This window comes from Schistocerca cancellata, chromosome 11 (genome assembly GCF_023864275.1).
Source record: "Schistocerca cancellata isolate TAMUIC-IGC-003103 chromosome 11, iqSchCanc2.1, whole genome shotgun sequence".
Classification (NCBI taxonomy): domain Eukaryota; kingdom Metazoa; phylum Arthropoda; class Insecta; order Orthoptera; family Acrididae; genus Schistocerca; species Schistocerca cancellata.
Window position 1 is genome coordinate 105336290 of NC_064636.1, and position 25643 is coordinate 105361932.

At 46.3% G+C, this 25643-nt stretch overlaps 1 long non-coding RNA gene across 1 annotated transcript in view; it reads right to left on the reverse strand.

Moving 5' to 3' along the window:
• Positions 1-4408: 4408 nt before the first annotated feature.
• LOC126108779 (uncharacterized) overlaps positions 4409-25643 on the reverse strand; it is a 124571-nt gene continuing 103336 nt past the window's right edge. Inside the window, exon 3 of the long non-coding RNA XR_007523630.1 lies at positions 4409-4498. This is a non-coding gene — a long non-coding RNA (uncharacterized LOC126108779). The remainder of the gene's footprint in view (positions 4499-25643) is intronic.

Below are 25643 nucleotides of genomic sequence, written 5' to 3' on the forward strand. Positions count from 1 at the left end.
CATTGGCACCAAGGCAGAAGCGACTCTCATCGCTGAAGACGACACGTCTCCATTCGTCCCTCCATTCACGCCTGTCGCGACACCACTGGAGGCGGGCTGCACGATGTTGGGGCGTGAGCGGAAGACGGCCTAACGGTGTGCGGGACCGTAGCCCAGCTTCATGGAGACGGTTGCGAATGGTCCTCGCCGATACCCCAGGAGCAACAGTGTCCCTAATTTGCTGGGAAGTGGCGGTGCGGTCCCCTACGGCACTGCGTAGGATCCTACGGTCTTGGCGTGCATCCGTGCGTCGCTGCGGTCCGGTCCCAGGTCGACGGGCACGTGCACCTTCCGCCGACCACTGGCGACAACATCGATGTACTGTGGAGACCTCACGCCCCACGTGTTGAGCAATTCGGCGGTAGGTCCACCCGGCCTCCCGCATGCCCACTATACGCCCTCGCTCAAAGTCCGTCAACTGCACATACGGTTCACGTCCACGCTGTCGCGGCATGCTACCAGTGTTAAAGACTGCGATGGAGCTCCGTATGCCGCGGCAAACTGGCTGACACTGACGGCGGCGGTGCACAAATGCTGCGCAGCTAGCGCCATTCGACGGCCAACACCGCGGTTCCTGGTGTGTCCGCTGTGCCGTGCGTGTGATCATTGCTTGTACAGCCCTCTCGCAGTGTCCGGAGCAAGTATGGTGGGTCTGACACACCGGTGTCAAATGTGTTCTTTTTTCCATTTCCAGGAGTGTATATTTTCTGCACATTTTCTTCATAATACACTCAATGAAGATACATAATACACACAATGAAGAGCAGAACTTTTCAGTTGAGCGTACAATTCTTTTTCCCAAACTGAACGACACACTTGTAGTCCGGTGTGTGCTGCTTTGAACATATAATTTACTGATCGTGGGATTTGTCACATGCCTATCCATTTTGAACACACTACTTCCACAAAGAAATGAGTTCTAAAACGTAAAATATACGATGGCTTACGATAGAGTGTTGAACCTGTTCCCGAAAATAACGAAACAATGTTTTTCATGCATGGAGCAGAAGTACACAAATACTTTCAGAAACGACTTCCTGACACTTAAATCTATACTCGATGTTAACAAATTTCTCTTCTTCAGAAACGCTTTCCTTGCCATTGCCAGTCTACATTTTATATCCTCTCTACCTCGACCATCATCAGTTATTTTGCTCCCCAAATAGCAAAACTCCTTTACTACTTTAAGTGTCTCATTTCCTAATCTAATACCCTCAGCATCACCTGACTTAATTCGACTGGATTCCATTATTCTCGTTTTGCTTTTGTTGATGTTCATTTTACATCCTCCCTTCAAGACACTATCCATTCTATTCAACTTCTCTTCCAAGTCCTTTGCTGTCTGTGACAGAATTACAATGTCATCGGCGAACCTCAAAGTTTTTATTTCTTCTCCACGGATTTTAATACCTACTCCGAACTTTTCTTTTGTTTCCTTCAGTGCTTGCTCAATATGCAGATTGAATAACATCGGGGAGAGGCTACAACCCTGTCTCACTCCCTTCCCAACCACTGCTTCCCTTTCATGCCCCTCGAATCTTATAACTGCATTCTGGTTTCTGTACAAATTGTAAATAGCCTTTCGCTCCCTGTATTTTACCCCTGCCACCTTTAGAATTTGAAATAGAGTATTCCAGTCAACATTGTCAAAAGCTTTCTCAAAGTCTACAAATGCTAGAAACGTGGGTTTGCCTTTCTTTAATCTAGCTTCTAAGATAAGTCGTAGGGTCAGTATTGCCTCACGTGTTCCAACATTTCTATGGAATCCAAACTGATCTTCCCATAGGTCGGCCTCTACTAGTTTTTCCATTCGTCTGTAAAGATTTGCGGTAGTATTTTGCAGCTGTGACTTATTAAACTGATAGTTCGGTAATTTTCACATCTGTCAACACCTGCTTTCTTTGGGATTGGAATTATTATATTCTTCTCGAAGTCTGAGGGTATTTCGCCTGTCTCGTACATCTTGCTCACCAGATGGTAGAGTTTTGTCAGGACTGGCTCTCCCAAGGCCGTCAGTAGTTCTAATGGAATGTTGCCTACTCCCGGGGTCACAAAAGGAAGAAAAATTTATTTAATTTATGAAAAAAACGAATGAGCTTTTATATTTTAAACATGTTTAATTACCTCAATTTTTACGGCAGTTTTTAATATAGATGTGGAAAATTCTAGAGTTTCATACACCTTTAAGTGTGGTTTGTATGCTGTGCAAAATTCATCGAAGAATCTCTCTTACTTCTGAAGAAAAGTGTACCTATAGCAACAAATGCTGCCATTAGTAAGTGTAAAAAATGATGAAATTTCACTTGTAAAAACAAATTACTTCGTTATGTTTTCGAACTTCCTCTGCTATGAGTGTGAATCCTGAATCCTTCCCGGTCATGCTGACAAAGTTTGATGAATTTATTTGTAAAAGCATAGACAGTGCAAATTAAAATGTCCTGTGGTGCCTCTCCTGCTCCAAGTCGGCCCGTTTGACGTCCTACCCCCCCCCCCCCTTTAATAGACGGCACACAGCACAGTTCTGCTTCGGACGTCACATCCGTCACCCAGAGAGTTTCAACTCCCATCCCGTGCGCACCCTAGTATGAAGAACGTAATCTGCGTCGTAAAATTTGGTACACGAAGGTTAAAAACTATGTCACTATGCCTCAGTGTGCGATTTGCAGGAGGGGATGGGGGGGACTTCCCCCCTCTGCATCAGACCATCCCCTCCTCTGGCTTTAGTTTATGCATCCCAACCTGGGATGTTTATTTCCCACGCACTGGACTAAAACTTTACATATAATTTAAATTTATGAAGCCGAACACTGATAGTTTTTAATACAGTCTTACTGTTAATATGCTTGCTTATTAATTTTGAAAAAGTGTTATGTAATAGTTAAGCATTTCAAAACATCGTTCTCATGTTGTCATTGTTGCTTTCGTCTAAGGTGCGTCATCCGTTTACTTGCGAGCTTGCGAGGGAAGTAGTGTGGCAGTCATGCCGCAGCAGTCGTACCGCAGAGTTGGGTGACCTGGGGGCTGAAAGTCCCACCCCGGGCCCTGACACAGGGTGGTGACCGGCCCGGTACCTGTGCGGACATTCACCGTGAGGCCACCTTTTGGCAACGGTATGGCGCGGACTAACGCGCCTGGGACGAAAGCACACATTACTAAATAACGCACCACCGTCTGCTTCTAGTTCCTACGATACTATTTCGTGGACCTTCTTTAAATACTCTTCTCTTCAACCATCGTTTTCCTTTGGTTTTCATTTCCGTTGTTAGCTGCACGTGCAAGTACCAAGTAGGCCGCCTCTGCGATACTTTATCCTCCTTTATACTGTAAGACCGACACACGTGTGGCACAAATTCTGTGCCTTTCGTATAAATTAACCTACCGTATGCAACATACGTCGCAAGATGTTGCCTGTTGTAGCATGCTACAAGACAACGCACGCCACATTTCCGTAGCATGCCACAATGTTGCAAAGACGTCGCCCCAGCTTTAGAGCCAGGTCTGTATTGTATGGTGGATGTGATGTGTTGCGTACGAAGCTAAAAAATGCAATCAGATCCAAACGCCGTGGAAAACTGTGAAGAGGTGTCATCCTGCAGCAAGATGACGCTCGCCCACATTCTGCCAAACGGACAGCCGATGCAATAAAGGAGTTGAGATTCGAAGAGCTGGAACATCCAGCACACAGTACAGACCTGGCTCCAAGCGATTTTCACATGTTTGGACCCTTAACGGAAGCACTACAGGGAAGGAGATTTGAAAGTGATGATGACGTCATTGTTGCGGTGCAAAATTGGTTAAAGATGCGACCGAAAAACGTATTTTCTGATGAAATAAAAAAAAAAAAAACACTCGTAAAACGTCGGGAAAACTGCATTGAAGTCCAGGGAGGTTACGTAGAAAAATAACGCATGTTTCAGTTTTCTATCATCAGAATAAGTGCAGCTTTTCACAAATATTGCTTTTACTTTTTGAATTCCCCTCGTATACCTGTATGTAGATGATTTTGTAAATAAGCTTTACCTATAATGTACTTTTAAAGATATAACAAGGGATGGCTTTTCAGATAGTGCATACACGTGAATAGTGAGTTTCGGCATTAGCATCTATTTATAAATAAATGTTTAACCATGGGTAACGCCACGGTCCAAGCTAGTAACATATATAATTATACTAACCCCCTAAGACATCCCCCCCCCCCCCCCCCCCACTGGTAAAAGAACAAATCGCACACTGCTATGCCTCATGTTCAGAATCGGTGCATTTGTCATGCGGTTAAATGTTTGCACCGTACCCGGAACAAAACGGGGAAATTCCGTATCGTTCCGGCTACAACCCATCGTGTGCCGTAGTAAGTGGAAGAGAGCGCTACCTGTAAGCGACGGTGTTGTTCGCAGCGGCGCCGCATGATGGCGGCGCGGCGCCACCTCCGCCTCGGCTGCCCCGCGCTGCTGACAGGATTCTGCAAAAAGAAAGAAAAAAGAATAACTCGCACAATAACTTCAAGGTTTCTTTCCCTAGTGACGCAGCAGGAACTGTGTCGAGAGCTTAACGAGACATAAGTGTGGTTACTGCGACGGTAAAAACGAAACGTTCGTATGCCATTGTCGGGCTGGATGTCCCATTCGGGTATGGCCGCCAAGTGCAAGTCTTATTTCATTCGGCGCAACATTGGGCGATTTGAGGCCGATGTTAAAGATGATGACAACTCATTACGCAGTCCACGAGTGGAGAAAGTCTCCGATCCGGTCGGGAAATCGAACCCGGGTCCAGTGCATGGGAGGCGAGCACGTTACCACCCAGCTAAGCGGGCTGACAACATAACCGTGCGAACTCATGATAAATACGAGGTGTATCCACAAAGTACATTGCGTTTTGGAATTAAAAATAAATAAAGTATTGGAATTTTTTTTTATTATATACAGATGAAAGCCACACTTAAATACTACTTTTCTACATAGTTGCCATTTAAATTAAGGCACTCATCGTAGCGATGGACGAGCTCGGAAATTTCTTCGTGGTAAAATTCGGCCGCCTGCGCCTTCAACCACATGGTTACCTCTTTTTGAAGCTGTGCGTCGTCATCAAAACGCTGCATAGCCGACCACTTCTTCATTGCTGGGAATAAGTGGAAGTCGCTCGGTGCCAGGTCGGGAATGTACGGTGGATGAGGAAACAACTCCCACTTAAAAGATTCGAGAACTTCACGAGTGGCATTTGCCGTGTGGGCCCGGGCGTTGTCGTGAATCGGCAAGATCTTTGAGCCCAATTTTCCCCTGCCCTTGTTTTGTATTGCTCTTCTGAGGTTGTGCAGAGTTTGGCAATACCTTTGAATGTGTATTGTAGTGCCTCTTTCCAGGAAATCCACAAAAAATCACACCTTTTCTGTCCCAAAAAACAGTCATTATGTGGTTGAAGGCGCAGGCGGCCGAATTTTACGACGAAGGAATTTCCGAGCTCGTCCATCGCTACGATAAGTGCCTTAATTTAAATGGCAACTATGTAGAAAAGTAGTATTTAAGTGTGGCTTTCATCTGTATATAATTAAAAAAAATTCCAATACTTTATTTATTTTTAATTCCAAAACGTAATGTACTTTGTGGATAGCCCTCGTATATAACAGTTGCAGACGTCGCCGACAGTGCCTGTCCATCGCAGCTGGGGAGAAGTCTGACAGAGTTGGTCTGCCAAATATACAGAGTTATTCTGAGCGAGGTACCCGTTTTCAAAACTTCGTATTTATTGAAGTACAAATCCAAAATGAACGAGCTTTATGTTAATGAAAAGAGGAACTTTCAAAGTTTTTTCATATTGTTTGATATTAATTTAATAATTTGTAATTAATTGGAAATGGAAATGAAGTCCGATGCTTCTTTACAGAGCGTAGGAGAACGATGCGGGATACCCGCACCGCCTGACTAGGCAAGGTCCTAATGGAGGTGGTTTGCCGTTGCCTTCCTCCGACCGTAATGGGGATGAATGATGATGATGAAGACGACACAACAACACCCAGTCATCTCGAGGCAGGAAAAATCCCTAACCCCGCCGGGAATCGAACCCGGGACCCCGTGCTCGGGCAGCGAGAACGCTACCGCGGGACCACGAGGGCGGACTTGTAATTAATTAGTTTTTAATAATTATTTAATAATTAGAAATGTGATAAATGTTGTACATGTTCAATGTGGGCACCCTTGGCTGCATGGCAAACACCGGATGCGGATATCGAGGGGCATGTGGTCAGCACACCGCTCTCCCGGCCGTATGTCAGTTCCAGAGACCGGAGCCGCTACTTCTCAGTCAAGTAGCTCCTCAGTTTGCCTCACAAGGGCTGAGTGCACCCCGCTTGCCAAAACCGCTCAGTAGACCGGACGGTCACCCATCCAAGTGCTAGCCCAGCCCGACAGCGCTTAACTTCGGTGATCTGACGAGAACCGGTGTTACCACTGCAGCGAGGCCGTTAGTTGCGCTAAAGTAACTGTCACGAAATATTTGATGACGTCAATGTTGGGCCACGTCCGAGATACTAACCAACAAATGAGATCAATTCTTCGTGAAGGAACTTTGATAGTGTAGTACTGGCCTTAACCAGTTTCTATGAACTCTGGCCCCTTGCACTAGCAAAGGGAGGCGACGGCGTTGGGATGACGGATTTACTTCAAACTTTGTACACTTCTAGTAGGCCATTAAAACAACACGATTTGCAACTAGTTAGGCGCACTATTCCCAATTTCGAGAAATTGGGAAGAGAAGTTTTACGCGTCTGTTCTGTGGTTTATGTGTCTGTGAGAACGTGCTGATCGTAAGCAGTCGTTGCGATCAAGTGCTCGCCGGCAAGGTAGCTCAGCGTGTTCGGTCAGCCCGCATCTCGTGGTCGTGCGGTAGCGTTCTCGCTTCCCACGCCCGGGTTCCCGGGTTCGATTCCCGGCGGGGTCAGGGAATTTCTCTGCCTCGTGATGGCTGGGTGTTGTTTGCTGTCCTTAGGTTAGTTAGGTTTAAGTAGTTCTAAGTTCTAGGGGACTGATGACCACAGATGTTAAGTCCCATAGTGCTCAGAGCCATTTGAACCATTTTTTTGTGTTCGGTCAGAGCGTTCGCTTCCCCATGTAACAAAAAAAAAAAAAAGACTGAATAGAGCAAAGACGAAGTTTAACGGGTGTCATGGGGCGTCCGCCCTGAACAAATGCAACGAACAACAACGAACAATTGCATGGGGGCTTAATTAAATAAAATATGAATGCAATGCAAATACTTTTTAATTTTCTGTCGCTGTATGTCCGATTACGCAGTCTCGTAAACGGATGGCCCTGACTAGTTTTAGTACGCAATCTGACTGCTTAGAACAACAACAAAGAATGAAATGAAAATTTTCTGTTAACACAATTAATTAATTAAGTCCCCAGCAACTATAAAACCTACGAAACCAAAGCACAAGTGTAATTGTTCTGTGTGTGGGAGTGTGACTCAACGTACATCTGGCACGGTTCTTCTTCAACAAGACAAGAATTTTTAAATACCATTTATACTGACGTGATAAAAGAAAATTAGAAATACTATAATTACGCAAGAAAACCAGAATTACACTCTAATACAAGAACACAAGCCAGATGCTTTGTTGACTGAACCTGTAATGATGCATTATTTGAGACACAGAAATAATAAAAAGAAAATAGTGTTTTGTTACCTTCATATATATTGACGAAATGCACTATGATCATTACAATCTCTCCATTGGAATAACATCTGCTATCTCTCCCATCAAATAACTGCATAAAACATGGAACAAACACTCACTACTACCACATCTCAACAACTCTCCACTACATCTGAACAAGAACCGCCTACCACGACTTCACAAGAATCACTGCCAGTGGAGGCGGCGGAACAATACTCTCTGGCGCGATCTCTGGCGCTGTGGCTCAGTGTAGCCACCTTTCACAATATGGGATTTCTTTTTTAAAAAAGTGGTTAGTGTTCGCCCTCGTGCGCCGACTATAACGCCACGTCCAAACTCACGTACATCTTGATAACGTGCCATTGTAGCACCAGTAAGCGATCTAACAGCTGCGCCAGCCACTTGTCGTCTTACAAGGGCGTTGCCGACCGCAGCGCCGTATTGTACCTGTTTACATATTAGTTGAATACGGATGGCACTGCATCTCCAAGCGATCAAGTGTCGATTTTTCCTTACGACCATTTGACGAGTGCGCCGTTAGTATCGGGAATCCGGCAAAACATCAAATGTCCGGCATCGCTGCGGCCGGAAAAACATCCGAAAATCGCTGCAGATTTCAATGCTGCGACATCAACAGGTGTCAACGTGCGAACCATTCAACGAAACATCATCGATATGGGCTTTCGGAACGGACGGCCCACTCGTGCGCCCTTGATGACTGCACGACACAAAGCTTTATGCCTCGCCTGGGCCCGTCAACACCGACATTGTACTTTTAATAACTTTTAACACATTACTAAAATGTACACTTTCACGGCCCGAAATGTCATGTCCATTCTAATTATCCGGGCTGTCATGCCGTGGTGGGTTGATGAATTCTGTGTCAATTCCTAACGTTTCGTCCCCGTCTGCGGAGGACATCTTCAAGGGGTTCTGTAGCTCGAGAGAAGGTCCAACACACCCACTGCCTCGCTACCGACTGTCAGATGTCCTCCGCAGACTGGGACGAAACGTTGGGAATTGACACAGAATTCATCAACCGACCACGGCATAACAGCCCGGATAATTATAATGGACATTTTAACATGTTGCCTCGTCAGACTCGTCTTGTTTCAAATTGTATCGAGTGGATGCACGTGTACGGGTATGGAGTCAATCTCATGAATCCATGGACCCTGCATCCCTATAGCCGACTGCTCAAGCTGGTAACGGTCTCTAATATTGTGAGGCGCGTGCAGTTGGAGTGACGTGGAACCTCTGGTACGTCTAGATACGATTCTCACACGTGACACATACGTAAGCATCCTCTCCGATTACCTGCGTCCATTCGTGACGATTGTGCATTTCGACTTGCGAAATTCCAGCAGGACAATGCGACACCTCACACGCCAAAAATTGCCCCGACCTTAAACAATCCCGATGGCCAGCAAACTCCCCACAGATGAACATATTGAGCAATGCAATGTGCTGTTCAGAAGACATCTCCACCCCCTCGTACTCTTACGGATTCACGGACAGCCCTGCAGGATTCATGGTCTCACTCCCCTCCAGCACTATTTCAGACATTAGTCGAGTCCATGCCACACCGTGTTGAGGGACTTCTGCGTGCTCGCGCGGGCCCTACACGATATTAGGTAGGTGTACCATTATCTTTGGCTTCCCAGTTTAGTTTACTTTTAAGCAGTACAAAATCGTTTGAATAACTGCGAAATTCAGAGCTGCGTTTCTGGCCACTGCCGGCCGGGGTGGCCGAGCGGTTCTAGGCGCTTCGGTTCAGAACCGCGGGACCGCTACGGTCGCAGATTCGAATCCTGCTTCGGGCATGGATGTGTGTGATGTCCTTAGGTTAGTTAGGTTTAAATAGTTCTAGGGGACTGACGACCCCGGAAGTTAAGTCCCATAGTGCTCAGAGCCATGTGAACCATTTTTTATGGCCACCTGGACGGACATTTCTGAGCAGATCCAATACCTGCCGTATGCTACGAGAGAGTCGGGATCCCGTTTGGTGCCACAGGCAGCACACGGCAAAGTAAACCACGAGCGGCTGCCGACGCGGGGTTCGAACTGGGACCAGTGGCCCAGTTCCCGTGTCTCGCCGTGCTGAAGGCTTGCGCCCGCTTTGCCGCCGTGAGGCAGCGCCGATCCTTGCGGGCAACGAACTCCACAGCAAGGAGAGCGGCACCTGTTAGGCGGTACACACACACAGAGAGAGAGAGAGAGAGAGAGACAGAGAGACAGAGAGACAGAGAGTGGGACTGGGTAGGGATGCCAGCGCAGCGGGCCCGGTGCAAGTGAGAGGCGGAGAGAGCTTCTGACGGCGTCGTGGGACTTTCGTACGATCTAACAGGGGGAGGTCCCTAGCGGCGGGGTCGACTTTTTCAAACTATGTATACGGTGTGACGTGCATTATGATCCCACTATCATATACTGCACACATTCACTCAGGTGGGCCCATGTTTGCGAGTAATTGAAAAAAAAACGTAAATTCGGAATTTTCTGTCATTCTCAGTAGCGGCAAAAAAAAGGTGCGTTCTATAGCCTAGTAGTTGCGTGGTATGGCCGGCCGCTGTGGCCGAGCGGTTCCAGGCGCTTCAGTCCAGAACAGCGCTGCTGCTACGGTCGCAGGTTCGAATCCTGCCTCGGGCATGGATGTCTGTGATGTCCTTAGTTAGGTTTAAGTAGTTCTAAGTTCTAGGGGACTAACGACCTCAGATGTTAAGTCCCATAGTGCTCAGAGCCGTTTGAACCATTTTGTTGCGTGGTATGATGCATAGGATAAGAGCTTCACCTACAGCACGATGAGGGTTCGTATCTCGACAGCTGCGGTATGTTTTTTTTTTTATTTTTTAATGTTTATCGAAATTACTTCACTCGTAATTTTTATTCAGTTAATTAGTCTAAATGTATGTTTTTGTTTCTATCGCTTTGTCACATAATTTTAATCACAGCACGAACTTTTTCATTTGTTTCATTTCTTTTTTGAATTCATTCTTTGTGCGACAGGAGTTTCTGTGAATATGAATATAACTATATTTAACTATTATTGAAATCAGGTATTTGAAAATTACGATCTATGAGTTAAAAAACAGAAGGCGAATAATTTATTTATATTTGCGCAATAGTGTGAAAATTTGTTTTTCGTTACAAGATGTGCATTTTTTTGCATGGCAATCGTCACACAAACATTTAAAACGTAACCTAAGTACCTATTGCACTAGGGAGAAAATAATACAGATGAAAATTTAAGCCGGCCGGAGTGGCCGAGCAGTTCTAGGCACTACAGTCTGGAACCGCGCGACCGCTACGATCGCAGGTTCGGATCCTGCCTCGGGCATGGGTGTGTGTGATGTCTTTATGTAGGTTTAAGTAATTCTAACTTCTAGAGGACTGATGACCTCAGAAGTTAAGGCCCATAGTGCTCAGGGCCATCTGAACTTTTTTTTTTTAGAATATTTAAATGAAAGACGGGTTTATGAGTAAAACGAAATTGAAGCAAAATGAGAAATAGACATAATAAACACAATAACAAGGACGAAAAAGCAGGGCGATAGAACAAGAAATTAAATCGAAATTAATACATAAAATTAATTAAAAACACATAAATCTAGACTTCAGGTGGAGAAAGAACGATAGGAAGAAAAATAAGAGCAACTGCAGAAGTTGATATTATGATTAAAATTATGTGACAGAGGAATGCAATTAAAAATTACATTTAAATCAATTAACTGAACAAATATGATGATCAAAGTCATTTCGGTAAAGATTTAGAAATAAAAGATTGTTACTACACCTGACGAGATCCGAAACCACAACCTTCTACATATGAAGCCGTTTTCCTAGCTATTACTTACGCAACCTAATTGGGTAAGGTAACTACACTGAAGAGACGAAGAAACTGGTACGCCTGCCTAATATCATGTAGTACCCCGCGAGCACGCAGTAGTGCCACAACACGACCTGGCACGGACTCGACTAATGTCAGAAGTAGTGCTGGAGGGAACTGACACCATGAATCCTGCAGGGCTGTCCATAAATCCGTAAGAGTACGAGGGGGTGGAGATGTCTTCTGAACAGCACGTTGCAGGACATTTCAGATATCCTCAATAATGTCCATGTCTGGGGAGTTTGGTAGCCAGCGGAAGTGTTTAAACTCAGAAGAGTGCTCCTGGAGCAATTCTGGACGTGTGGGGTGTCGCATTGTCCTCCTGGAATTGTCCAAGGCCGTCGGAATGCACAATGGACATCGGTGGATGCAGATGGTTAGACAGGGTGGTTACGTAGGCGTCACCTGTCGCAGACATATCTAGACATATCAGGTGTCCCATATCACTGCAACTGCAAACGCGCCACACCATTACACAGCCTCCACCAGCTTGAACAGTCCCCTGCTGATATGCAGAGTCCATGGATTCAGGAGGTCGTCTCCATACCCGTACACGTCCATCCGCTCGATACAGTTTGAAACGAGACTCGTCCGACCAGGCAACGTGTTTCCAGTCATCAAGAGTCCAACGTCGGTGTTGACGGGCCCAGGCGAGGCGTAAAGCTTTGTGTCGTGCAGTAATCGAGGGTAGACGAGTGGGCGTTCGGCTCCGAAAGCCCGTATTGATGATGTTTCGCTGAATGGATCGCACGCTGACACTTGGTAATGGTCCAGCATTGAAATCTGCAGCAATTTGCCAAAGGGTTGCACTTCTGTCACGTTGAACGATTCTCTTCAGTCGTAATTTGTCCCGTTCTTGCAGCGATTTCGGAGATTTGATATTTGACTGGATTCCTGATATGCACGGTACACTCGTGAAACGATCGTACTTTAAAATCCCGACTTTGTCGCTATCTCGTAGATGCTGTGTCCAATCGCTTGTGCGACGACTGCTCAAGCTTATATCTTGATAACCTGCCATTGTAGCAGCAGTAACCGATCTAACAATTGCGCCAGACAAATTGTTGTCTTATATAGCCGTTGCAGACAGCAACGGTGTATTCTGCCTGTTTACATATGTGTGTACTTGAATACGCATGCCGATACCAGTTTGTTTGGCGCTTCAGTGTATTTACTCCCGTTGCCAAAAAAGATACAGGACAGGTTATTTTTTGCTTGCAGTATTACGAAGGGAAGAATTGTTGTTTTTACACTCCTGGAAATGGAAAAAAGAACACATTGACACCGGTGTGTCAGACCCACCATACTTGCTCCGGACACTGCGAGAGGGCTGTACAAGCAATGACCACACGCACGGCACAGCGGACACACCAGGAACCGCGGTGTTGGCCGTCGAATGGCGCTAGCTGCGCAGCATTTGTGCACCGCCGCCGTCAGTGTCAGCCAGTTTGCCGTGGCATACGGAGCTCCATCGCTGTCTTTAACACTGGTAGCATGCCGCGACAGCGTGGACGTGAACCGTATGTGCAGTTGACGGACTTTGAGCGAGGGCGTATAGTGGGCATGCGGGAGGACGGGTGGACGTACCGCCGAATTGCTCAACACGTGGGGCGTGAGGTCTCCACAGTACATCGATGTTGTCGCCAGTGGTCGGCGGAAGGTGCACGTGCCCGTCGACCTGGGACCGGACCGCAGCGACGCACGGATGCACGCCAAGACCGTAGCATCCTACGCAGTGCCGTAGGGGACCGCACCGCCACTTCCCAGCAAATTAGGGACACTGTTGCTCCTGGGGTATCGGCGAGGACCATTCGCAACCGTCTCCATGAAGCTGGGCTACGGTCCCGCACACCGTTAGGCCGTCTTCCGCTCACGCCCCAACATCGTGCAGCCCGCCTCCAGTGGTGTCGCGACAGGCGTGAATGGAGGGACGAATGGAGACGTGTCGTCTTCAGCGATGAGAGTCGCTTCTGCCTTGGTGCCAATGATGGTCGTATGCGTGTTTGGCGCCGTGCAGGTGAGCGCCACAATCAGGACTGCATACGACCGAGGCACACAGGGCCAACACCCGGCATCATGGTGTGGGGAGCGATCTCCTACACTGGCCGTACACCACTGGTGATCGTCGAGGGGACACTGAATAGTGCACGGTACATCCAAACCGTCATCGAACCCATCGTTCTAACATTCGTAGACCGGTAAGGGAACTTGCTGTTCCAACAGGACAATGCACGTCCGCATGTATCCCGTGCCACCCAACGTGCTCTAGAAGGTGTAAGTCAACTACCCTGGCCAGCAAGATCTCCGGATCTGTCCCCCATTGAGCATGTTTGGGACTGGATGAAGCGTCGTCTCACGCGGTCTGCACGTCCAGCACGAACGCTGGTCCAACTGAGGCGCCAGGTGGAAATGGCATGGCAAGCCGTTCCACAGGACTACATCCAGCATCTCTACGATCGTCTCCATGGGAGAATAGCAGCCTGCATTGCTGCGAAAGGTGGATACACACTGTACTAGTGCCGACATTGTGCATGCTCTGTTGCCTGTGTCTATGTGCCTGTGGTTCTGTCAGTGTGATCATGTGATGTATCTGACCCCAGGAATGTGTCAATAAAGTTTCCCCTTCCTGGGACAATGAATTCACGGTGTTCTTATTTCAATTTCCAGGAGTGTATGTTATCTGGTATGTGTGCGTTTTTGAAATCACCTCGGCCATGTTTCCGCACAGGCTCACTACGTCGTATGACTGTGCTTTGCACCACACTGTTTGCGTTCTTGGCGCATTAGAGACGGTGACACAGTGGGTGCTGAGTGTGAGCAAGGAGTGAACATTAAGGTCTGCGTCAAGCTCGGGAAAACCTCCAGTGAAACGTGCACGACGACTAAGCAAGTTCATACATGCGATGTGCTTTCGAAAAGTCACGTTTTCGAGTGACGTAAAATGTCTCGTGGAGGCAGAAATTGAGTGCAAGACGATCCCGGAGCTTGTCCGCCGTCTACAGCACACAGCGACTCAGACGTGGAGCGTGTGAGGCAGCTACTGCAAGAAGGCCGTCACGTAACTGTGCGTGCGGTATCAGAAGAACCTGACTCGAATCGTGATGTGAGGCTTAAGATTTTAGGCGAAGATTTAGGGAAACGCAAAGTTAATGCAAAACACGTTCCTTACACTCTAACAGACTGTGGGCGGCGGGTTAATAATAAGAAATAGCAAATATTGCTGGCCGTCTTTACGAGCTCCTGAAAACTTTAGGTTTGTTTATAAATAAATATTCTGCTATCAGTCACGATTTTCTTTATTTATTGTCAGGCGACGCATTTCGGGAAATGATTCCCATTTTCATGTGCGTTCTTTTTTGTGTGTATTATGCCTTTCTGTCTGGTGTTATCGATATGTGAGAGTCTGCTTCATTTCGTTGACTTTATTGGAATATATAATAAACAAGCGATTTTTAGTTGGTTATCGATCTCTATGTGAAGTTAGTAGCGAAATTTAGAATAATTTGTACCTACAGTTTTCTACAGGAAGTGCAAAATGGCTAAGCAGGGATGGCTAGAGGACAAATGTAAGGATGTAGAGGCTTATCTCACTAGGGGTAAGATAGATACTGCCTACAGGAAAATTAAAGAGACCTTTGGAGAAAAGAGAACCACTTGTATGAATATCAAGAGCTCAGATGGAAACCCAGTTCTAAGCAAAGAAGGGAAGGCAGAAAGGTGGAAGGAGTATATAGAGGGTTTATACAAGGGCGATGTACTTGAGGACAATATTATGGAAATGGAAGAGGATATAGATGAAGACGCAATGGGAGATATGATACTGCGTGAAGAGTTTGACAGAGCACTGAAAGACCTGAGTTGAAACAAGGCCCCCGGAGTAGACAACATTCCATTGGAACTACTGACGGCCTTGGGAGAGCCAGTCCTGACAAAACTCTACCATCTGGTGAGCAAGATGTATGAAACAGGCGAAATACCCTCAGACTTCAAGAAGAATATAATAATTACAATCCCAAAGAAAGCAGGCGTTGACAGATGTGAAAATTACCGAACTATCAGTTTAATAAGTCACAGCTGCAAAATACTAACGCGAATTCTTTACAGACGAATGGAAAAACTAGTAGAAGCCGATCTCGGGGAAGATCAGTTTGGATTCCGTAGAAATATTGGAACACGTGAGGCAATACTGACCCTACGACTTACCTTGGAAGCTAGATTAAGGAAAGGCAAACCTACGTTTCTAGCATTTGTAGACTTAGAGAAAGCTTTTGACAATGTTAACTGGAATACTCTCTTTCAGATTCTGAAGGTGGCAGGGGTAAAATACAGGGAGCGAAAGGCTATTTACAATTTGTACACAAACCAAATGGCAGTTATAAGAGTCGAGGGACATGAAGGGGAAGCAGAGGTTGGGAAGGGAGTGAGACAGGGTTGTAGCCTCTCCCCGATGTTATTCAATCTGTATATTGAGCAAGCAGTAAAGGAAACAAAAGAAAAATTCGGAGTAGGTATTAAAATCCATGGAGAAGAAATAAAAACTTTGAGGTTCGCCGATGACATTGTAATTCTATCTGATGCAGCAAAGGACTTGGAAGAGCAGTTGAACGCAATGGACAGTGTCTTGAAAGGAGGGTATAAGATGAACATCAACAAAAGCAAAACGAGGATAATGGAATGTAGTCGAATTAAATCGGGTGATGCTGAGGGAAGTAGATTAGGTAATGAGACGCTTAAAGTAGTAAAGGAGTTTTGCTATTTGGGGAGCAAAATAACTGATGATGGTCGAAGTAGAGAGGATATAAAATGTAGACTGGCAATGGCAAGGAAAGCGTTTCTGAAGAAGAGAAATTTGTTAACATCGAGTACAGATTTAAGTGGCAGGAAGTCGTTTCTGAAAGCATTTGTATGGAGTGTAGCCATGTATGGAAGTGAAACGTAGACGATAAATAGTTTAGACAAGAAGAGAACAGAAGCTTTCAAAATGTGGTGCTACAGAAGAATGCTGAAGATTAGATGGGTAGATCACATAACTAATGAGGAGGTACTGAATAGAATTGGGGAGAAGAGGAGCTTGTGGCACAACTTGACTAGAAGAAGGGATCGGTTGGTAGGGCATATTCTGAGGCATCAAGAGATCACAAATTTAGCATTGAAGGGGAGCGTGGAGGGTAAAAATCGTAGAGGGAGACCAAGAGATGAATACACTAAGCAGATTGAGAAGGATGTAGGCTGCAGTAGGTACTGGGAGATGAAGAAGCTTGCACAGGATAGAGTAGCATGGAGAGCTGCATCAAACCAGTCTCTGGACTGAAGACCACAACAACAACAGTTTTCTAATCCATTTCTGCGGAATCTCACACACATTAAACATCAAACACGACTTGGTGTACACTTAAAAAATGGCTCGGAGCACTATGGGACAACTTCTGAGGTCATCAGTCCCCTAGAAGTTAGAACCAATTAAATCTAACTAAGCTAAGGACATCAAACACACATCCATGCCCGAGGCAGGATTCGAACCTGCGGTGTACTGTACTCCCGAGCTCACTTCCTATAGGTACGGAAAATATGTGGTTAGTAGCAGAATGGCTGTGACGTCACCCGTGGCAGGGCGTTAGCCGGCGTTTGAGTGACGCGGGACCGGCCGGAGTGGCCGAGCGGTTAAAGGCGCTACAGTCTGGAACCGCACGACCGCTACGGTCGCAGGTTCGAATTCTGCCTCGGGCATGGATGTGTGTGATGTCCTTAGGTTAGTTAGGTTTAAGTAGTTCTAAGTTCTAGGGGACTGATGACCACAGCAGTTGAGTCCCATAGTGCTCAGAGCCATTTGAACCATTTGACTGACGCGGACCGTGTGATAGCTGGGTGCGAAGCGAAGAACTCACTGCCTCTCAGGCCGTTTGTTTATATGCGGGCTGTCATCCGCTCTGTGTCCCGGCAGTAGTCTCTATATGGCCGCTTTCTCGGACACACAATATTTTATAGCACTGTTGTGTATTAATGTAGAATGTTCGGAAATGAATTGAGCGTACGGCATCGTTGGCCGGGAGGCCCCATCTAGGGAAGACCAGCCGCCAAATGCAAGTCTTATTTTAGTCGACGCCACATTGGGCGACTTGTGCGCCGGTGATGAGGATGAAATGATGATTAGGAGAACACAACACCCAGTCGACGAACGGAGAAAATCTCCAACCCAGCCGGGAATCGAACCCGGCATGGGAGGCAAACACGTTACCATATTTTTTTTTATTTCATTTTGTTCGCTTCTGTTCGTTGCATCTGCTCAGCCGAATGCGTAAATAATTTGTTGACAGCGACCTACATGGAACGATCACCACGATAGAAGAAAGGAAATCAGAGCTCGTACGGAAAGATGTAGGTGTTCGTTCTTTCCGCGCGCATTACGAGACTGGAATAATAGAGAATTGTGAAGGTGGTTCGATGAACCCCCTGCCAGGCACTGAAATGTGACTCTTCAAGCGCATATGTGGCATAACAGCAAACCAGTGCTTAACAGTATTGGTTAAAAATATTGTTGGTTGCAATTTTATTTTTTTTATTTTTCAACGAAGCGTTTCGCCTCATTTAGGCATCTTCAGGTTATCTACATAGAAAACACCTGTTTAAGAATCGCGTTCGCGTTGTGCAGACTTGGATAAGCTATAAGCATGTATAAAGAGATCACCTATAGAAAATATAAACAGATCACCGACTGAAAGAGCAAATACCTTAATTTGGTATTTCTTAAGAATCCTTAAGTCAGTGTAGGCAAATTAAGGTATTTTCTCTTTCAGTAGGTGATCTGTTTACATTTTCAAAATGGTTCTGAGCGCTATGGGAGTTCACTTCTGAGGTTATCAGTCCCCTAGAATTTAGAACTACTTAAACCTAAATAACCTAAGGACATCACACACATCCATGCCCGAGGCAGGATTCGAACCTGCGACCGTAGCAGTCTCGCGGTTCCAGACTGTAGCGCCTAGAACCGCTGGGCCACTCCGGCCGGCTTATATTTTCAATAGGTGATCTGTTTATACATGCGTATAGGTTATCCAAGTCTGCACAACGCGATCGCGATTCTTAAATAGATGTATTTGTTCTCTGTTTTCTATGTAGATAACCTGAAGATGCGTAAAAGAGGCGAAACGCGTCGTTGAAAAATTTAAAAAAAAACTAAAATTGGAACCAAGACTGTTGTAACTAACCTGTTACTACGGGTTATTACGTTATTATTGGGACTGTAAATACTTATTGCTTGTGAAGTTAACTTGAGAAGATTAGGATCGCCACCGACTCTAACCATACAACTAATCGAAGGTTTGGTGGAGTCGGAAAATAAATTAATTTGATCACAGACCAAAAACTCCCAAAAATGCATACGTTGTGAGGTCGCTCATAGCGGATACGATGTAATTAATAGTATTGCCCGTGCACTGTTCACGACAATCAAACATTTAAAATAAAATAGAATATGCATGAACACTGCATAAGATCAGCTCCCCGCAACACACCTGAAAATAAGACTTAACCTAAAGAATTTGTTATGAAATACAAGGGGAGACTGATCACTGGACCTGTGCATAAGCAAACGCGTTGGATGTGCTAACGGGAAAGCTACGAGGTGAGTGGCTTAGGTGCAAAAACGTAATCTCGGAACACAAGAGAAAATTGTAGATAAAATCATTTATTCCTAAGATAAGGATGTGAGGCATGTACACGATTCCTGATAACACATGGTTTGTGGAGACACAATTTCTAGGTATAGTGCCAAATTCCAACAATATCAGATCACACGATCATGTTAAGATTATCTAAAACAAACATGCAATCGGACAGTTAGTGATGCCGGTAGCCCAATAACTATAATGTTCTACCACGTGGTTGGCTCCCCACGGACGAAAGACACATAAAGCAAGGAAAATTTACGAGAAGGCAGAGCTATAAATATTTAGAAAGGTGAAAGCTTATGCAGGCACAGCTGAAGGCAAACAGACATTCATACAGAAGCGAGTGCTCACTTCTTATCGACACCTTTGTGTGGCGCTCTTCCGGCGGATCCAAGTCTGCTACAGAAATTGGCTAAAAGAAAAATCTGCCAAAGTTTAGCATTCCTTGCTGCGACAAGGCAACGCAATCTTCCAGATTTGAAAAGCGAGTCCAAAAGCTAACAGCTCTCCCCTCGCCAAGTAACAGCGCGCCACGCGGTCAGTCTAACTCACCCTTCTTCGACTGGAGCACAGCTGTGGACGCTTCCCGTACCGGCGGCAGACCGCCCCCTTTTTCCTCTCCAGCCTCCTACACGCTCCGCGTGGACCGGAAAACGCAAAGATGCCATTTCCGCCACCAACCTAACGCAGGTGGATTTCTCACAAGTAGTGCAAACCTCTTTGCCTACTTGACCACTACGAGAGTTGGCTATTCTGTACCAGTGCTGCTGAATCTGTACGACTATCGCAGACTTTCTGCAGCAGACTACGCCACCGTCTAGCAACGTGACACACAACCACATTCATTCAATCACACCACTATGAGAGTAAAGAGAAAAGAGGAACAAGGAAAAGAAAGAGAAATACTTGTGAAATTGGGCTACCGGACTAATGAAAGGTGGCTACAGGACCGTTTCACTGTTTTTAACCAATACTTAAATGCGATTTGCAGAGTGTAGATGTAGATGTAGCGGTCGCAGGGTTCCGGACTGAAGCGCCTAGAACCGCTCGGACACAGCGTGCGGGTGACCTTCCCGAACATGGCAACCGGCAGTAGTGTGTGGCACAGCCGGGGCCGCCGAACAACGTACCACACGCCTGCCCGCGTGCTGGCTGTCCCGTCGGTACAGAGGGAGGTATCGACCGCCGTCGGCAGGGGCTGCGTCACGTGTCGGCGCCACGTGCGCCAGCCACGTGCGGCCCGTCCACCGAGTCAGCAGCGCAGGGTGGAGGGGTGGGGCCCAGTCTGGCGGGCACGGGCTACAGCGTCCAGCACACCTGTTCCTCAAACCGTCTCATCTAAGGGCATTCGCTAACGACCAGGTTCCTTCCCTAGCGAACATGCCGTAGAACTATACATCTACATCTACACCTACACGACTGCTCTGCAATTCACATTCAAGTGTTTGGCAGAGGGTTCATCGAACCACAATCATACTATCTCCCTACCACTCTCGAACAGCGCGCGGGAAAAACGAACACCTAAACCTTTCTGTTCGAGCTCTGATTTCTCTTATTTTGATGATCATTCCTACCTATGTAGGTTAGGCTCAACAAAATATTTTCGCACTCGGAAGAGAAAGTTGATGACTGAAATTTCGTAAATAGATCTCGCCGCGACGAAAAACGTCTTTGCTGTAATGACTTCCATCCCAACTCGCGTATCACATCTGCCACACCCTCTCCCCTATTACGTGATAATACGAAACGAGCTGCCCTTTTTTGCACCCTTTCGATGTCCTCCGTCAGTCCCACCTGGTAAGGATCCCACACCGCGCAGCAATATTCTAACAGAGGACGAACGAGTGTAGTGAAACCTGTCTCTTTAGTGGACTTGTTGCATCTTCTAAGTGCCCTGCCAATGAAACGCAACCTTTGGCTCGCCTTCCCCACAATATTATCTATGTGGTCTTTCCAACTGAAGTTGTTCGTAATTTTTACACCCAGGTACTTAGTTGAATTGACAGCCTTGAGAATTGTACTATTTATCGAGTAATCGAATTCCAACGGATTTCTTTTGGAAATCATGTGGATCACCTCACACTTTTCGTTATTTAGCGTCAACTGCCACACCATACAGCAATCTTTTCTAATCGCTTTGCAACTGATACTGTTCTTCGGATGACCTTACTAGACGGTAAATTACAGCATCATCTGCGAACAACCCAAGAGAACTGCTCAGATTGTCACCCAGGTCACTTATATAGATCAGCAACAGCAGAGGTCCCAGGACGCTTCCCTGGGGAGCACCTGATATCACTTCAGTTTTACTGGACGATTTGCCGTCTATTACTACGAACTGCGACCTTCCTGACAGGAAATCACGAATCCAGTCGCACAACTGAGACGATACCCCATAGGCCCGCAGCTTGATTAGAAATCGCTTGTGAGGAACGGTGTGAAAAGCTTTCCGGAAATCTAGAAATACGGAATCAACTTGAGATCCCCTGTAGATAGCGGCCATTACTTCGTGCGAATAAAGAGCTAGCTGCGTTGCACAAGAACGATGTTTTCTGAAACCGTGCTGATTACGCATCAAAAGATCGTTCCCTTCGAGGTGATTCATAATGTTTGAATACAGTATATGCTCCAAAACCCTACTGCAAACCGACGTCAATGATATAGGTCTGTAGTTCGATGGATTACTCCTACTACCCTTCTTAAACACTGGTGCGACCTGCGCAATTTTCCAATCTGCAGGTACAGACCTATCGCTGAGCGAGCGGTTGTATATGATCGCTAAGTAGGGAGCTATTTTATCAGCGTAATCTGAAAGCAACCTAATCGGTATATAATCTGGACCAGAAGACTTGCCCATATCAAGCGATTTGAGTTGCTTCGCAACCCCTAAGGTATCTATACTGTGTGATCAAAAGTATGCAAACACACCCAGAAATGTACCTCTTTCATATTAGGTGCATTGTGCTGCCACCTACTGCCAGGTATTCCATATCAGCGACCTCAGTAGTCATCAGACATCGTGAGAGAGCAGAATGGGGCACTCCGCGGAGGACTTCGAACGTGATCAGGTGATTGGGTGTCACTTGTGTCATACGTATGTACGCGAGATTTCCACACTCCTAAACATCCCTAGGCCCACTGTTTCCGGTGTGATAGTGAAGTGGAAACGTGAAGGGACACGTACAGCACAAAAGCGTACAGGCAGACCTCGTCTGTTGACTGACAGAGACCGTCGACAGTTGAAGAGGGTCGTAGTGTATAATAGGCAGACATCTATCCAGACCATCACAGCGGAATTCTAAACTGCATCAGAATGCACTGCAGGTACTATCACAGTTACGCCGGAGATGAGAAAAGTTGGATCTCACGGTCTAGCGGCTGCTCATAAGCCACACACCGCGCCGGTAAATGCCAAACGACGCCTCGCTTGGCGTAAGGAGCGTAAACATTGGACGATTGAACAGTGGGAAAACGTTGTGTGGAGTGACGAATCACGGTACACAATCTACCGATTGTAGTGGGACGCGAAATTGAAGCGTCACCCATCCACCAGTGTCAGCCCAGTTTGCAGGTGAATATAAGTTTAGTTTAGTTTTTTGTTTATGTATTTTTTGTAATATTTGTAATGGTTGTGAATTGTCTAAAGTTTTGTATTAATTTTTTATGTTTCATGTACGGAGAGGGCGGCGCAACGAACGGAGACAGCATCTTCGCTGCCGGGATCAGAGAGAAAATCGCTGGCCACTATACGTCGCGGGTCGACAGCCAAAGAGCAACAGAAGATCCTGAAACCGAGTTGTTGCGTCGTGCTTCTAAAAAATGGAATAAAATAAGAATTTGTAATGTTTGTACAACAATGACGTCATAGAAAGTTTAATCTTGTTGTAAATGTTCAGTTCGGTCTTGTCAAGGCTCAGGTTCACGTCTATATGTAGGAAGATAATAAACTAGTGGATGCTACTAAAGTTTAAATACGTGTTCCGAGAATTTATTTATGAAGAATTATGTTACGTAATTTATTTGACGAGATTATTAATTTTTGACAACGTTCATCGCGAGTGTGATTCTTGAAAGTTTATTCAGTGTGGTTCTGATATTTATTAAATCAGATCACTTGCATTAATATAATTTCTGAGAAGAAACAAACGACATCTAAATTGAAAAAAGTTTGCGCAAACCAATTGGACTGAGTGACGTAACTCTGCGCATACGACTCAAATGATAATGTTTTATTTACAGTTTTGTTTCGTTCAAGAACCATTCAGAAGCAAAATTTAAAAAGAGTTTAAGTAATTTTGAAGTGTGCTGTAACTGACGTGGGTGACGAAGTCTGCACATGGTCATATGTCAAATAAAAATCATTTAAACAAAACTTGCGTCGTTACACTACACGATCCGATGGCAGGGTGTGGGTATGGCGAATGCCCGGTGAAAGTCATCTGTCAGCGTGTGTAGTGCCAGCAGTAAAATTCGGATGCGGTGGTGTTACGGTGTGGTCGTGTTTTTCATGGAGGGGGCTTGCACCCCTTGTTGTTTTGCGTGGCACTATCACAGCAGAGGCCTACACTGACGTTTTAAGCACTTTCTTGCTTCCCACAGTTGAAGAGCAATTCGGGGATGGCGACTGCATCTTTCAACACGATCGAGCACCTGTCCATAATGCACGGCCTGTGGCGCAGAGGTTACACGACAATAACATCCCTGTAATGGACTGGCCTGCAGAAAGTCCTGACCTGAATCCTTTAGAACACCTTTGGGGTGTTTTGGAACACCGACTTCGTGCCAGGGCTGACCGACTGACGTGGATACCTCTCCTCCGTGCAGCACTCCCTACCATTCCCCAAGAAACCTTCCAGCACCTGATTGGACGTAGGCTGCGAGACTGGAAGCTGTCACCAAGGCTACGAGTGGACCAACACCATATTGCATTCCAGCATTACCGATGGAGAGCGGCTCGAAGTTTTAAATTATTTTCAGCTAGGTGTCCGGATACTTTTGATCGCACATTGTAGGCAAGCGTCCTGTCTGATCACCTGGATCCATTCATGTCTACTTTGCTTTGTGATGGACTTAGGGAATTCCAGCAGGACAATGCGACACCCCATCCAGATTTGCTACACAGTGTGTGCGGGAACACTGTTCTGTGTTTCGATACTTTGGCCGGCCGCCATTACCCCAGACGTGAACATTACTGAGCACATCTGGGATGCCTTGCAACCTGCAGATCTCCACCCCCTGGTATTGTTACGGATTTATGGACAGCCGTGCAGGAATCATGGTGTCAATTCGCCCGACACTGCTTCAGACATTAGTCCCTGCCACGTCGTGTAGCGGCTCTTCTGCGTGCTCGCGGGGGCTCTACACGATATTAGGCAGGTGTAGCAGCTTCTGCGGCCGCTAAGTGTAAAAGATTTCCGTGTGGCCTCCTCGTGAGAGCCCTGATGTTGCCAGGGCAGGTACACAAATGACACGCGAAGGGCAGTCGGCTGCAGAGACAGTGAAATGTTACTAAAATGTAGACTTTCACGGCCGGAAATATCATGTCCATTAAAATTATCCGGGCTGTTATGCCGTGGTCGGTTGATGAATTCTGTGGTGATTCCCAACGTTTCGTCTCCGACTGCGGGAGACGTCTTCAAGGGGGTCCGTAGATCGATGGAAGGTCCAACACACCCACTGGCTCGCTACTGACTGCCGCTAAATTCCGTGTCCGTGACGTCACGTGTTTTGAAAACGTCAGTGCAATTGGCCGCCGTTTGTTAAAAATGTAACGGAAAGAATAGGGAGGATCTTGACGAAGCGGAATATTACCGTAATTTACAAGCCCACCAGGAAGATACAGGAATACCTTAGGCTGCCAAAGACGCTCGCAAACCATTGGAAAAATCTGGAGTGTATAGGATCCCATGCAGCTGTGGTGATGTTTATGTGGGTACCACTAAAAGAACTGTTTCTAAACGTTTGGAAGAGCACAAGGGAAATTGCAGAGGAGGAGAAACGGAACGATCAGCTGTTGCGCAGCATGCTTTCTAGCCAGGGAACCACAATATTCGTTTCGAGGAGACGCAAGTACTAGCGGCCACGAACGGATATTACGAAAGGCTCTACAGGGAGGCAATCGAAATCGCTAAACACCCAAATAATTTCAACCGAAAGGAGGAGGGCGTGAAATTAAACGGTATATGGATGCCGGTGTTGAAGAAGATGGGTACCACCCGTCCACTACTGGGTGATGGCAACGGCGATCGACGGCGACGGACAGCGGCCAATTGCAGTGACGTTTTCAAAACACGTGACGTCACGCCTCGGACACGGAATTTAGCGGCAGTCAGTAGCGAGCCAGTGTATGTGTTGGACCTTCCATTGAGCTACGGACCCCCCTTGA